The sequence below is a fragment of the Protopterus annectens genome, chromosome 14.part0 (assembly GCF_019279795.1).
Source record: "Protopterus annectens isolate FY-2018-M chromosome 14.part0, PAN1.0, whole genome shotgun sequence".
NCBI lineage: Eukaryota > Metazoa > Chordata > Ceratodontiformes > Protopteridae > Protopterus > Protopterus annectens.
The window spans coordinates 776693197-776706978 of record NC_056748.1 but is presented as its reverse complement, the minus strand read 5'-3'; the positions used below and the strand labels follow the sequence as shown (position 1 = coordinate 776706978).

Here is a 13782-nt window from a genome sequence, read left to right as displayed (position 1 = left end):
AGAGAGTTCAGTGAACGCAGTGCAAAAGTCGCTGAACTGTACATGCGATTCCCATATATATCTATGATCCTAGAATATCTGTTAGGAGAACAGACAGAGGAAGAAGTCTCCGAAATCTCCTTTTTGGTGGCTGCCGCCACCACCACCATGGCATCAACTGGCACTCCCTTGGTAAGAAAGGACTTTTTCTGGGGGACAGAAATAAATTTATTAGGCCTCCTAGGGACAGGCTCCATGGTGTCCGGAGACTCCCACGCCCTTCGTGAGACCAGCTCCATGAGCTCATCGAAGGGCAAAGACACCCAAGAGGTGGAGGGTTGAGATCCGAAAGCCTTTAGAAGAACTGACTCATCTTCAGTAGGGTTGGTGGACTGCCACTCACCCCTCTGCCTAAGGATTTCTAGTACCTCAGCAAATGAGATATCCTCAAAGGGGGACCGTGGGGACCCTTCTGATTCATCCAAGTCAGTATCGATTGTGAGAGACTCCTGTGGGGAGTCTAAGTACTTCCTCTTACAGATTCTCTTCCTGGGAACCTCATCAGTGGGAACTTCTGGTGAGGTCTCAGAAGAGCAGGGGCCACCCAATGGGGCTTCCTGACGCTCCGGATCTCTACGCTTCGAAAGGATTGGTGAAGCAGAAGCGGACACAGGAACTTTTGGGAAGGAGGTAGTCAGACCTGAAGATGCAGATGTCTTGGGAGACATAACTCTCCTCATAGCTTCGAAGGCACCTCTGCTCTGATGAGAAGGGACCGCTGGATCCAAAGAAACCATCAATCCCCCCGGCACTGGGACAGTTGGCTCTGAACCAGAGGTAGGAACCTAGCTCATCCCAGCCGAAACCTCGAGAAGCAAAGTTGGAAAAGACAAGTCAGTCTGACTATTCTCCCCAGACCCGACCCGGGGAGTGCCGGCTCTTAGACTCCTCGATCGGCACCGAGGAAGTCTGAGTAAACAGAACCGACGACACTGGAACAGGCATCGGTGCCGAAGGCTCAATGATCATCGGGTCCGACTCCTCTGGCTCCGAAGGATCAGTATTGCTCAGAGGAGGAAAAGAAGTAAATGGCAAAAGAGATTTAGGGTCCGAAACCACCTGGGATGGAGCTGACAAAAATTTAGCGACCGCCGGTGCCTGTAGCAACGTCTGCACCACACGATCCACATCCAAATCGGACAGGCTAATCAAGGGCTGAGATGAAAGGATGGATGGAGGTACTGACTGTAGAACAGGAGATTTAAAGGACTTCAGACACCAGTTCCAGGACTGGAGACCGGCTCTGAAAAGACAAGACGCTCGGCTCCGAGGGCTGTGGAAACGACATTGACTCTTTTTTAAGTTTTTTTTTACTTCCAAAGAAGCAGAAGCCTTGGAAGACTTGCTAGATGAACCCTGGTCACTCAAAGCTTCCTGAAACGATGTTTTAAGAAGTCCTCTATCAATAGGCTTTCTTTTTTACTCCTGAAGGACTCTGGATGAAAAAGAATGGCAAATGGAACAGCTTTCCTGTAAGTGCTGGGCACCAAGGCAATACACACAATTCCCATGACTATCCGTGACAAACATTTTCTGTCCACATTTTGGACACTTTTTAAAGCCTGACTTAGTATGCTTATCCTTGTCCTGATCAGCCATACTCAAAAATACAGTATACAAACTATGTACTGTACTATAAAGAGACATACCCAAACAATTAGCAAAGTTTAAGCTAAAGCTAAGATAAAGAAGTAAGCCCTAAATATCAAATGGGCTGAATATTAAACTATTCAAAACACACACACTCAATAACTACTTATATAACTACCTATATAATGAAAGATCAAAACTAGTTAAAATATCTTTAGAACAAACTTTTTTAAACATTTTTTCTAAATAATTTTAGAAAAAGAATTATAATGTCCTGAGCTGTGCAAGGAATCTCCGATATATTGCGCCGCCAAACTAGATCTGAGGTAATTCTAGGTGCGTCATGGGATAGGGACTTGTACTCGAGCTGTCTATAAACCTCGAGCTTTGTATTTGGCCGACTCAGAGATGACGATCGGCTCCGAACCCATCTGTAAGAATGAACGGTGGGATAGAACAACTTCACATATATGGAATTTGCTTTATGCAGTACCTAACATTTTGAAAACTTCTAACAGTGTTAAAAAACTCAATATCTTAGGAGGCAGCCTGGAGCCATTTGAGAGCTCGTCCAAGCACTAAGATCTGAATATAGAGAGCTGTGCAGTGCATTACAGGAAAAGGGAATATACTCAGCAGGCTCGGAAGGTCCTGTTTGTCAAGCAGTCCTCAACTGGCAGTGGAGATCTAAACAATGTAGCACATATTCACCCTTGTTACAGAAATTTGGGAAGAAAACTGGGAACTTAATCGAATGGTTCAGATTAGACTCAGAGGCCACAACTTGGGCAAGAAAGAAGACTTTATCCACAAAGAAACCCTATCTTTATGACATGTAAGATAGGGTGGGATGCAAGACAAGGCTTGGGGTTATGAAACTCTTCTGGCTGAAGTGACTGCCACTAAGAATTGTTTTTTTCCAAGAAGCTACTTTAAGTCTACAGTTTACTCTGGCTCGAATGGGGCCTTTGGATAAGGCTTAAAGTAGAAGAAGCAAACCGAAAAGGGGACTTAGATCCTTTACTGGAGGTCTAAGCAAAAAGGTACCCTTCAAAAAAAGCTTTATATAATTTCAAAGATGCAACAGTTTTAGTTGGCCCACATGAAAATATGAGACAGCAAACAGCTGAACCTTGACTGAACAGTAACCAAGCCCAGAATGAAAAAGCCCAACCAGAAAGCCTAAACTTGTGTCCAATGGAGCAAAAAAGGGATACAAACCCTTAGACGTGAACCAAATAGAGAATTTTTTCCACTTGTTTACATAAACCATCCTGACAGAGGGCTTCTGAGAAGAGGAAAGGATCTGTATAACTCTCTTAGGCAGCTTGGGATCACTGACCATTACTGGAATTGCAGGAACTAAGTGGTCAACCTGAGAATTTCAGATTTGGTTAAGGATGGGCCAAGAGACTGGATATCAAATCTGGAAAAGGATCCAGGACCCAAGGAAAGTGAAATAAATGAGGCCACAGGAAGTGGAACCACACCTGTCTGGGCCAGATGGGGGCTACGAGGATCACAGTCACTCCACAATGGGCTGCTTTCTGTAGAAACTTGGTCAAGGGCATTGGAGTGCAAGTATAGCATCCCTTGGTGACTGCCCTTTGGGAGGGATCAAAGCAAAAAAGCTACTGCATTTGGTGTTAAAGGGGGCTGCAAAGAAGTCAGAGCATGGCTGGCCCTAGAAACTGAAAATGTGTGCCTCCACTGACAGACTGAGGGTCCACTAGTGAGACAGCAGAATGGTCCTGGTCAGATTGTCTTCTAGAATTCTGGATCTCCCAGGGATGTGCATTGCTATAAAAAAAGTGTTGCAAAGACATAACCAACTGCCACACCCCTTGCTTGCTCATGTAACACACCATTGCCATGTTGTTGATCTGTATTGCAATCACACCACTGGGGAGACCATTGTGAAATACCTGTAATGCTAGGAGGACTGTTCTCATCTCCAAAACACTAATATGAAGATGGGCTTCTAATTGGGACCAGGTATATTGGGCTTTCCCTTTCCTTCGAAATGCCTCCAGTACCCCAGGAGGGAAGCATCTGTGGTTACATTGGGCTTGTAGTAAAACAAACGGACAATCTACAGAAACTTCCAGCAGCTTCCCAGGAAAGAAAGAATTAAAACCAAAAAAAAAAAAAAAGAATGAAAACTAGCTCCTACTCCCCCCAAAAAACTAAAATTTGATACTGCATTTTCCTTCCACAAAAATGCTGTACTGGACAGAAATAAAAAACTGCTCTGGGGTGTGTCTATCAGCAGGAAAGAAAGTACTAAATTACCCTTAGAACCAAGGCTCAGTGTCTGTTGTTCTAAAAATGTATTAGTTCTGGTTTAAGCACTTGGGCTTCAGGCCAGTTATTTTACATTAAGAAGGTTCGTGGTCTGCACTCTTGTGGGAGGAGAGGCTGGACTCTGCCCTTCTGAGCTGGGAATTTCTGGTTAAAGGCTTATAGTGCCTGCATATTTGAACTGTTTCTTACTGAAATTGGTACACCTTGTTTGCTGTAGCATAGATTAGATCCCGGCCTGCTGAATCTAGCTTTGTTTGTATGCTTGTTTGTTTGCTTATTTCCCTGAAACGCGACTTTCCAGCGCTTCTTTGGATCCCTAGTGATATCTGCACTGCTTACTGTACTTATTTCCTTGTTTCACTTGAAAGAAAGTTACTGTTTGTCGTTTTTGCATTTAAGTTACCTGTAACACATTGCATGTAAGTTACCTGGCACTTGCTCACTAAGTCAGCACTAAAAAATTAAAAGCACTACACCCTCACAAACTCCCCTTGAGTACCTTGTTCCCCATTGACCCTTTTTTTCAATTATAAAGGAATTCCCAATACTATTCTAGCATGTCCAAAGGTCAGTTGTCAAACTCCTCTCCGGTCCAGCTGGTGAATCTGGGAATCTTGAGGCAATGTTACAACTGCCTCATGTACACAGACAACCCTGTCCTCCTCCCAACAAATTCCAACACATGTGAGAGATGCAACCATATAGCCAAACTGGAGGCTAAGCTCTCTCAACTCAGTACTGGCGTAACCAGTCAGGAGGAGAAGGAAACCACTCACTACAATTCCAGTCTCACATAGACCTACCATGACAGCAAACCAAACACATAAACACACAAAAACATACTCGGAGGCTCTAAATAAAAATCTGCTTAAGCAGCAGAGACCTCCAAAGCAGACACCCAAGCAACTGCTATCCCAAAACAAAACACATGCAACACATACCTCACAAAGCCAGTGTGCCGAACAGTCACAGCCCTTAAGGCTAAACAACACACCTGATACACTTGTAATAGGTGACTCTATCATCAGGCACACTGACGTCCTGCTCACCAGGCTGAACAAGGAGAAAGTCACGGTGAGCTGCCTGTCGGGCGCTAGGATCCGCCACATAACACAAGCACTCAGGTCACTCCAAGGCAAGTACAAATATGACTCAGTCATTGTCCATGTTGGTGTGAATGACCCGAGACGTACCTCCCTGGACTACATGAAAAGAGACATAGAGGAGCTGTCTGAGCATGTAGCCCAGGCCGGTATGACCCTGACCTTGAGTAGCATCTTACCCTCACCAAGAATGATGCCACAATATAAAGACAAGATGATCAATTTCAACAATTGGCTTAAGTATTGGTGTCATTCAAAGGGGATCCTGGGAAAGCCTGGGATGACATGCTTGACAAGCCACGATGCTTCGCTAGGGACGGCTTGCACCTGTCACCCCTGGGCTTTCGGATATTGGCAAAGGCTATTGCTAGCCCCATAGTGCCTTTTTTAGGCAAGGCTCAAAAGACAAACCCACCTCCATAGGTATCACAAGGGATAAGAAACTAAGAGTAATGCTACTCAACACCAGAAGTCTAAACCTCAAGATGCACGCACTCAAAACTCTCCTTAGCATGGAGAACATCGATATCTGTGCAGTAACAGAAACCTGGTTCAAGGCTCCTGAGAGCACCCCAGCACTACCAGGTTATACCTCATACCATGCTTTTCGGCCCCAAAACTTGGACCAAACCACAAAAGGAGGGGGAGTAACAATATTCGTCAAAGATACCCACACCTCCAGGATGGTGGCACAGCATGAAGCATCAGAGACTATCCATGTGCAACTAACAGTGGGTAAAACTGCCTTCCAGTTTATAGCCTGCTACAGACCACCCTCCCAAACCCAGGAACCCCACTCGGCCTTCCTGAGAACACTGGAAAATATGAAGGTCTCTCCAAACACCATTATATTGGAAGACTTCAACTACCCAAACATAGACTGGGAGCATTACTCTAGCTCCAACACCCTAGCCCAAAGGTTCCTAGAATTTATAAACTCAAATGCAATGTAACAACTTGTTACCACTCCCACAAGAGGGGAAAACATACTGGACCTGATCATCACCAACATGGGGACTCTATGCTCCAGACCAGAAGTGTATCCCTCACTGGTAAGATCAGACCATAAACTAATCTCACTGGATATTCGCATCCCGACCCCACTCCCTGCCCAGAAAACCATAGTGAAAAACTTCTCTAAAGCAAATTTCACACTCCTCAAAACCGAGGTGGAATCCTTCAAAGCCCCCAGGCCTGTGGAAAATACGGCCCAGACTGCAGAATCCTTTATAAATGCATTCTATGAACACCTTCAGGAATGCATGGATCTTGCAATCCCAAAAAAAAACCAAGACGCAATCCTCCAAAGGCAGACATCCTGTCTGGTGGACCCCAGCCATAAACAAACTATACAATAGAAGGAGGAAGCTACAACATGATAGAGCAAAATCCCAAAAAGGGAAGGCATCTCTGATCAGTATTAGCAAAAAACTACAGGCACTCATAAAATCTTCTAAGGCCAGCTTCGAGAGAAAAATTGCACAGGACACTAAGGATAATCACAAGGCTTTCTTTAGTTATGTTAGGAACCTGGGTGGGAATTCCCAGATATGCTCAGAATTAGTCCAAAATGACAAAAAATACACCGAACCCACAGACATTGCCAACATCCTAGCAGACAGGTTCAGCGCAAACTTCTCCCCCCCTCCCCACCAAAAGGGCAAATATCTATCCCAGCAGAGTGCTGCCTCTCTGACATCTCAGATGCTCAGGTAAGAGCCGCCCTCTCCAAAGCAAAAAACACAGCATCAATGGGACCAGACGGTGTCCCGGGCTGCGTCCTACATGAACTCCAAGAAGAGTTAAACCCAAACATAAAACTACTGTTCAATCTCAGCCTTACTGCAGGATATGTACCCAAAGAGTGGTGTACAGCAACAGTGGTCCCTCTCCACAAAGGTGGTGCCTCAATGGATCCTGGAAACTATCGTCCCATAAGCCTGGCTAGCTTGGTCTGCAAAGCTATGGAAAGGATCATCATGGACCTCATAAATAAAGATATTGGGGACCTACAGACACTGGATCCTACCCAGTTCGGCTTTGTTAAGGGCAGATCCTGCCTCTTAAACCTGGTCGATTTCTTTGAAACAGTCACCAAGGCCATTGACGAGGGGAAGGTGGTCCACACAGCCTACCTGGACCTCGCAAAAGCCTTCGATACAATACCCCACTCGGGCATTATAGATACGCTCACCAGCTTAAATGTAAACCCCTATGTCACTAGATGGGTTGCAAACTGGCTCAAGGACAGAACCCACATGGTTAGAATTGCTGGAGCCATGTCAGACTCCAAACCAGTTACAAGTGGCATCCCACAAGGCTCAGTCCTGGGACCTCTCTTGTTAGGTATATATTTCTCAGAGGTACAGGCCAACACGGAAGGACTGTGGCTGACCAAGTTCGCAGATGACTGCAAACTGGGCGCCATAATCGACTCTCCAGCCGACACAAGCATCCTCCAAAAGGGCCTCATAGAAACAGACAACTGGTGTCAGAGCCATGGCCTCAAGCTAAACGCCAAAAAGTGTATAGTCATCCCCTTTGGCAAAAACAAAGTGCCCACAAATTACCACATAGGTGGTAATCCATTAAGTACAGAAGAAGTAATTAGGGACCTGGGGACCCAAGTTGATAGCAATCTCTCATTTGACAACCACGTGGCCAAAGTGGTTAGAAGAACATTTTATATAGCCCACCTAATCATAAAGGGATTCACATCTAGATCAGTGGAGGTCATCGTGCCTCTTTACTCATCCCTCATCAGGCACATAATTGAGTACAATGCCCCTTTTGGGATGTACCTTACCAGACACCTGCAGCAACTGGAAAGATCCCAAAAGTACCTCACCAAGAGGATCAAAGGGCTCAAACAGATGCCATATGCTGCCCGGTTAAAGAAACTCCAGCTCTACTCAGTGGCATACCGCCTGCTCAGAGGCGATCTGTGCCTGACGTATAAAGCCATGTCAAACCCGGAATTAATGGACATGCTGCACCTCAGAAAATCCAAATCCCATCGAGCTACGCGCTCGAGAGACTTGAACCTCAGCACTGAAATAAATAGGACATGCTGGAGGGACAGATTCATAACCCAGCGGCTCCCTTCACTCTGGAATAAAATCCCAGTCCAGGTTAGGCAGAGTCCCTCATTGACTCTCTTCAAGAGGAATCTTGATGAGTGGATGGGAGATCGTAGGTTTACCCCGGGTATCATTTCTGTTTCACTGTTAGACAGAGGCACAGTATACTAACCTCGAAAAAGGGCATAGCAAAATTAATTTAAAATGGGTGGCGAAAGCCAAACACACTCTGGCTAGGCTTGTAAATGCCCTAGGGCAGATAGCCTAGTATGAACCTATGAACAATGAACATACTCTAATCAGACCATCTTTTTTACACTACAGTGGATAAAAAAGCCTTTTCCAAAATTGTCCTGGCTTGTTGGAAAAGCCTACCAGTTGATAAGAACAATCAAAATGACAAGGTTTTAAAATTAAGCTCATTAATGGACAAGAAAAACATGACTAATCAGATTGCTAGCAAGCTGTGCATCAAATCAGTTCTATGTATGGGAAGAGGAAGCTAGTGCAGTCCGTCAAGACTTCACTTTTATTCAAAGATAACTACTCCCTCACAGATTACACAATTCAACATACAGTTACCATCTTCAAAAGATATTTGACAGGGGAAAACATTAAATACAGAAATACTAAAAAAAAAAGTAAATCAATAAAAAAAAAAAAAAAAAACAGTTTACAGTAATTAAAGTACTCAAAAAAAATTAAATTATCTGATAAGGAACGGTGAACGACATCCAAAAAATTACAAAAGAAATGGTTTTGCTGTAAGTGAAAGCATAAAGCCCACAAAGAAGAAATGAACCAATGTAGGACGACAGAAGTGAAGAACATGAAGTAAAAACAGTCTCCCTAGAAACAAAAAAGAACCACTAACCATGGAGTCAAATTATAGTTCTACACACACAAATGTAACAGAACCCACCCCCTTCCCAAAGGTCAGACCCCAAAAAATTCTGGAGCGCTTATCACATATTGCATCATGGAAACCTTCCCCCCTACCCCTGCCCAAACAATACACCTGAAGAAACAGCAGGCTTATTCAATACCCACTTTATCCAATCTATTTATAAGATGATCGACTCTTTCTCAGCTACAAACAATGCTAACAACTTCTCCAATTCTACTTCTTCACCAAATCCCCCAAACTCTTTCACCCTTTAAAATAGTACCTACTAACTATATAAAATCTTTATACTCAAAACTTAAACCCTGCTCTCCTTCTGCTGACAATCCACCCCTCCTTATTTCCTGCAGATTGTAGAAGAACCCCTTGCATTCCCTATATCTATCTTAATCGCTCCATCTCCGAATTTTATGTGCCCTCCTTATGGAAAAAATTCTACACCCTGCCCATACATAAAGGAGGCAACTCCACTGACATCTCTAATTTCAGACCAATCGCAATCTTGTCTCCACTCTCAAAAATATTAGAAAAATGTATCCACAAACAAGTTATGCAACACCTTACTTCAGGAAAATCTACTTACAACCACCCAACATGGCTTTCGTCCCAAACACTCCACCACAACTGCACTAATATCCTTCATAAATACTGTATCCTTTGCTCATGATAACAACAAACTGGTCTCCTGCCTATTCCTGGACCTCTCCAAGGCCTTTGACATGGTCGCCCACCCTCTTCTTCTGGCCAAACTATCAAACCTTAATTTCTCTCCTATTTCCTAGTTTTCCAGCTCTCTTTCTGATCATCTGCAATCTGTCAAATGGCTCTCTGCTCTATCCCCTCCCCACCCAGTGAAAATGTGAATCTCCCAAGGGTCTATCCTTGGCCCACTTCTCTATTCACTAATTTACTACATACCTCTTGTCCCTAGTCATCCCTTATACAATATGCCGATGACTCAACCGTCATCACCATCGCAGACACTCCCTCTGACCTCAACTCTGCCACCCAAGCATCCTTCAACTATAGAATCCTGGCTCTGTGCCAACAAACTAATTCTCAACCCTAAGAAAACTAAGCTCTTGCTTTTTTTCCCCAAAAATCTCACTAATCTCAAAACTACTTTTAATGTACTGTTCTGCAATAACACAGCTATCACAGTCGAATCTAGCACTAAACTACTAGGAGTCACCATCAATGACCAACTTAAGTTTGATTTACAAGTGTCTAATTGTTATAAAAAGACACACCAAAAACTTGGACTCCTTTACTGCAACAAAAAGTTCTCAACAAGCAAGGCTTAAATAACTCTCTCACTTGCATACCTTCTTCCTAGCCTTCTTACTAATCTGAAAGTACAGTTGTGTACCTACCATAAATGTAGATGCTCGAGTGTATTCACTGTTGCAGTCATTACAATTGGGTTATCCTGCTGGCAGGCTACCCGCAGTCAGACTGAGTTCCAAAGTCTAGGTCCGGCGTCAGTTGCTGTCGCTTCTTCCCTGACGTCAGTGCGCCAGGGGTATAAAAGATGCAGCCAATGCCATTTTCTTCAGTTTTCCTTGCCCCAGATGTCAGGTGCCCCAAAATTGGTAGGCTAATTTATGCCAATAAGCATGCATGCACACAAAACAACTTTTCCTTCATCTACAAGCAAATACACCACATAGGTTGTATAGGATAGAGAAGTACAGATAAATCCCAGCAAAGAAAAGGGGGCATGGACTGCAACAGTGAATACACTCGAACATCTACATTTATGGTAGGTACACAACTATACTATGTTCATCGTGTTTCACTGTTGCAGTCATTACAATTGGGTTGAATCCCAAAGCTGAGGTTGGGAGGCTGGAGCGAAATAGGATTAGGAGAGGCCATAAGGCTCTGCAGAACTGCAGTGGCAAAGCCTGCCCTGGATTTAGAGTAGAGAGGTAAGTGATGGTGCTTTGCGAAGGTATGCACTGAACTCCAGGTTGCAGCCTCTAAGATGTCTTTGGTTGGTACTCCTCTGAGAAAGGCTGCTGAAGTGGCTGCTGCTCTGGTTGACTGTGGCCTAATGTCCTTAGGCACTGATTTGCCATGCTGTGAATAGCAGTAACGAATGCAATGGCCTCTCCACTTTGAAATAGTCTGTTTAGAGATAGGCTTTCCTTGTGATGCTGCAGCATATGCAACTAGGAGTTGCTCAGTCTTTCTGAAAGCTTTAGTTCTGTCCAAGTAGAAGCGTAGCTGTCTGTGAATGTCCAAGGAATGCAGAATTCTCTCCCCCTTATTCTGTGGGTTTGGAAAGAAAGTAGGCAAATGAATTGTTTGGTTAAGGGCCACACTGGACACTACTTTAGGCATAAATGTAGGGTTTGTCCTCAGCGAAACCCTGTCTGGATGGAAAATGATAAACGGTTCCACAGCCATGAGTGCCTGTGAGACTCTTCTAGCGGAGATTATTGCTAGGAGCAGAGCTGTTTTCCAGGATAAGAATTTTATGTCAGCTGCAGAGGCTGGCTCAAACGGAGGTAGTGTGAGTTTTTCCAAGACATAGTTGAGGTCCCATGCAGGTATTGGTGCTCTCCTTGGAGGTCTTATGTTTTTGGCCCCTCTGAGGTACTGCCTTAGTAAGGGGTGTGAAAAAATAGGTGGTTCTGTATTGTAATGAGCTGAAATGGCAGAAGCATGAATTTTAATTGACGAAAAAGAAAGGCCTTTATCCAGTATCTCAGTTAAGTATTGTAAAATCTGAGGAATATTTGGAACAATCGTGTCAACACCTTGTGCTTGGTTCCAAGCACAGAATCTCTTCCATTTGTCTGCATAAGATTTTCTGGTGCTAGGCCTCCTGGCCTCCAAAATAACATAAATCACTGCTTTAGAGAGAGGTGTTTCTTGAGAGGCTATATTATCTGCCATGCCGCAAGGTTTAAGGTTTTGAGCTGGCTGGGCAGTATCTGACTGTCTTGTTGGGTCAATAAGTGAGGCATTTGAGGTAATGTCCAGGCTGGGCCGTGAGACAAGCTCTTTAGGATTGGGTACCAGTGCTGGCGGGGTCAGTCTGGGGCAATCAGTATAATTTTTGGTTTCTCTTGTCTGACCTCGAGGAGTACTTTGGGGAGGAGAGGCAGAGGAGGAAAGGCATATACTGTTAGATTTTTCCAACAGAAAGAGAGTGCATCCACTTTCCATGCTTGCTTGTGATGAGTCCTTGTGCAGAATCTTTGTAGTTGGTAATTGTGAGGGGAGGCAAATAGGTCTATGTCCGGAAATCCCCAGGTCCTTGTTATGCTGAAGACTTGTGGATCCAATTTCCACTCGTGGGGATCCATGAGGTTTCTGCTTAGTTCGTCTGCCAGAGTATTTTTCCCTCCTGGCAGGAATTGTGCTTGCAGATGTACTTGGTAAGTCAATGCTGTGTGCCACAAGTTCATGGCTAGCCTGCAGAGGGGGTAGGAATGCGTGCCTCCCTGCTTGTTTATGTACCACATGACTGTAGTATTGTCCATCCTTATTAGTAGTTGTCCTGGTTGAAGTTGATTCTTGAAGGCTGTTAGGGCATTCCGAACAGCTAGCATCTCTTTTTGATGGATATGTAGATGCATTTGACTTGCGGACAATGTGCCCTGAATACATTTTCCTGCCATATGGGCCTCCCAGGCGTAATCTGATGCATCTGTTGTCGAAGTCTGCCTGGCTGTGGGTAAGGTGAATGGCTGTCCCATGTTGTGGTGACAGGCTTTTGCCCCCCATCGAAACTTCTGTTGCAGGCAGGGAATGAGGGTAATTACTGTTTCCAGGCTGTGGCAATGTTGAGTCCAAACATTTTTTAGATACCATTGAAGTTCCCTCATATGCAGTCTTGCATATGGAATTAGCAGAATGCAGGATGCCATGAAACCCAAGGCCTGCAGAATTTTTCTTGCAGATAACTGGGTATTTGTTGTTGCCAACATTTTGAAATAAGTAGTCAGTTGTCTGTGTTTGTCTGGCGTGAGATAAGCCATCTGTGCAGTTGTATTTAAGCTTGCACCCAGGAATATTATCTCTTGAGAGGGTACGAGTTTTGATTTCTTTTCGTTTACAGTGTACCCTAGACGTGTCAGTAATATTTTTACAAACGCCAGATGCTGTAGTAGAATGTCCTTCTTCTCCGCTTGAATAAGGCAGTCATCCAAGTAAGGATATATTTGTATTCCTCTGTCTGCAAAATGCAATTACTGGTGCCAGGCACTTTGTGAAGACCCTAGGCGCAGTAGATAAGCCAAAGGACAGTGCAGAGAATTGGTAGTGCATTGAGCCAGCTTTGAATCTGTGGTATCTTCTGCACGTTTGTCTGATTGGGACATGCAGGTATGCCTATTTTAGATCTAAAGTCACAAGCCAGGCCTTCTTGCCCAACATGGGCAGAAGCTGCTGTACAGTCAACATCTTGAATTTTGGTTTAGAGTAGACAGGTCCAGTATAGGTCTCCAGGCTTTGTCTTTTCTGGGTACCAAGAAAAGTCTTGAATAGAATCCTTGACCCTGCTCTTGTCTTGGTACTTGTTGAATGGCCCTCATGTCCATGAGGGATGAAACTTGTTTTTGTGCCTCTGCCCATTGATTGTGTGGCAGATCTGGCATACCGTTTTCCTTGGCAGGGTGTGAAAGTGGAACCTGTAGCCTTGTGTAATTATATTTAGAACCCATTTGTCCTGAGTGATCATGTGTCAATTGTGTGAAAAAAGTGCTAATTTTCCTCCCAAAGGGGCTACCAAAAGATAAGTGCTCGGTGC

The 13782-nt window shown here is 44.3% G+C and overlaps 1 protein-coding gene across 1 annotated transcript in view; it reads right to left on the bottom strand.

Annotated features, from left to right (window-relative positions):
- Positions 1-13782, bottom strand: part of OGDHL (oxoglutarate dehydrogenase L) — a 2090792-nt gene that overhangs the window by 1349915 nt on the left and 727095 nt on the right. The window lies entirely within an intron of this gene.